At 38.7% G+C, this 2,247-nt stretch overlaps 1 pseudogene; it reads left to right on the top strand.

Annotated features, from left to right (window-relative positions):
• LOC102417197 overlaps positions 1-2,247 on the top strand; it is a 22,688-nt pseudogene that overhangs the window by 11,055 nt on the left and 9,386 nt on the right.

Below are 2,247 nucleotides of genomic sequence, written 5' to 3'. Positions count from 1 at the left end.
TTTTTAAAAAGGGAATATAGCAGAAGATATTATAATATACTATTTGCCCTTTCTCTATAATAGAAATGTGAGAGATGAAAGGAAATTAGTAAAATGTGTATTAAAATAGTATATAAATTTATTAATAAATAAACACTAACAAAAAGATATACCACAACAGAGGCATGATATAAAAATGACAAAAACATGATATGAAAACAACAAAAACATGATATAAAAACAACAGTGATGCAAACAATGACTGATAAAGTGATTAAACTTATTCTAATATCTCCCTGTACACCACATTAAGAGTGAAAACACTTTCAGAGTGCTTGACTAATTTCCCTTGTGATGAAGTACTTAGAACTTTAACTGTACCATCACGTGCTCTTCAAATTTGAGAGAAAGCAACATATAACTGACCATGTGTGAAAACGGGTTCAGGTAGGAATATACCTACTTTGTCTAGAGTTTGTCCTTGTGATTTACTAATAGTCATCACAAATGCTGACATCACGGGAAACCATTGTCGAATCAATTTAAGAAAAAAATAAAAATAAATCTGTTTTGGGGAGATTAGCATTGCATTCATTTTCATGATTTAATAGAAGTATATATGAATGCACCAGAGAAACAGTGATGCCAAGACCCCTAGAAATGTCTGTTCTTTCCTGAAGACTGTCTCACCAGTCACTGATCTTTTTTATGTTTATTTTTTCTTACAGGCGAAGATCCCGATATCCAGAAATCCAACATGCCTAGAGAGTATATCAAGAAGATCTTTCCCAAGAGAAAGTGCTTTGTTTTTGAACGCCCTACAAATAACATAAAGTTGTTACAACATTTGGACGGGGTGTCAGAAAACCAACTGGAGAGCAGTTTCCAGGTTCAATCCAAAAATTTCTGTAACTATATCTTCACAGTTGCAAAAACCAAGACCCTCAGAGAAGGAATCGTCACAGGAAATCGTGAGTCTCCTTTGTTACAGCATGTCCTTCTGCATTTCACTTCATGTGATGAAGCTGTGACTGTACTCAGGGTTTGTTAGTAGTTCTGTTTCCTGCTCTTTGGGATATGGAAAAGCAGAGATTCAGGCTACACATAGACATGCATGTTTTTCATTAAAGTTTCCCTATCTGAGGGATTATTGAAGCCTACTGTATCTCATGAAACTAATACACTAATGACATAAGCAAAAGCTGCTGTTAAGGACAGGAATCTGCATGATGATGACAAGACTGATGAGATGAGTGTATCTTGTGAGGATACAGAAGATGTTTTTTTGAATTTACACCATTTAAAAAATATATAAAGCAGAACATAAGCCACTGAAAGTTCATTAGAGCTTGAGAAGAAAACTTACACACAGGGCTAGATTCATAGATGTATACCACTAGAGCATAACTACAGTGTCTTGGGCTGAGATGTACCCATGCTTGATTTAATATTTTAGTCACCATCCTGAAATGTTTGATGATTTTTTTTATATGGGCCCAAATTTTCATTGGAAATTTTGCTTACAAAATTATCTATTTTACCTATCTGTAAAACAAACTCTTTTAAAATGTATTTCTATTGGGAAATGGTTCCAAGGAAACTCTTGAATATATTGGTTGAAATCATTAAGTTTAAATTACCATGAGATGAATTTGAGAACCATAAAAGAGAGTGTGTATAGGAGATACAATGATGTTCTTACAAGGAAATGGATTTATCCTATATAATAAAATACTAATATGCAAATCGACCAAACTGCAGAACAACTGGTCGCTATGACATGCATTGACGACCAGGTAGCAGAGGCTCAATGCAAGAGCTGCCCTCCTGGTGGTCAGTGCGTTCCCAAAGGGGGAGTGCTACTCAGCCAGAAGCTGAGCTCATGGCTGGGGAGTGTAGAGGTGGTGGCGGGAGCCTCTCCAACCTCTGCAGCAGTGCTAAAGAGCAGGGAGCCAAGCTGTAAGGAGTAGCAAGCAGGCAGGTGGAAAGGATCTAGAGGTCCTGAACTGTGAGAAGGCGCATGCCAGCGTGAGGGACCCCCTGCAGTGCACGAATCTCATGCACTGGGCCTCTAGTATATATGTAATAAAGAGCCAGGATCCAAAGGACCATTAGGAATGACTAGACTGGAAGTCAGTGCTTGGCTGCCGTGGTAACCCAGCACTGACTGGGGCCGCTGCCCATGCTGACTCAGCACTGACTGCCTAGAAGCCTGGTGACCAGGCCCAGGGAGAGGCCTGCAGAGATAGAGGCAGGGTCTAATCCGTA

Source organism: Myotis lucifugus, unplaced genomic scaffold (genome assembly GCF_000147115.1).
Source record: "Myotis lucifugus unplaced genomic scaffold, Myoluc2.0 scaffold_110, whole genome shotgun sequence".
Taxonomy (NCBI): Eukaryota; Metazoa; Chordata; class Mammalia; order Chiroptera; family Vespertilionidae; genus Myotis; species Myotis lucifugus.
Note: the sequence above shows the minus strand (reverse complement) of the source record. Positions and strands in the feature narration are given on the sequence as shown.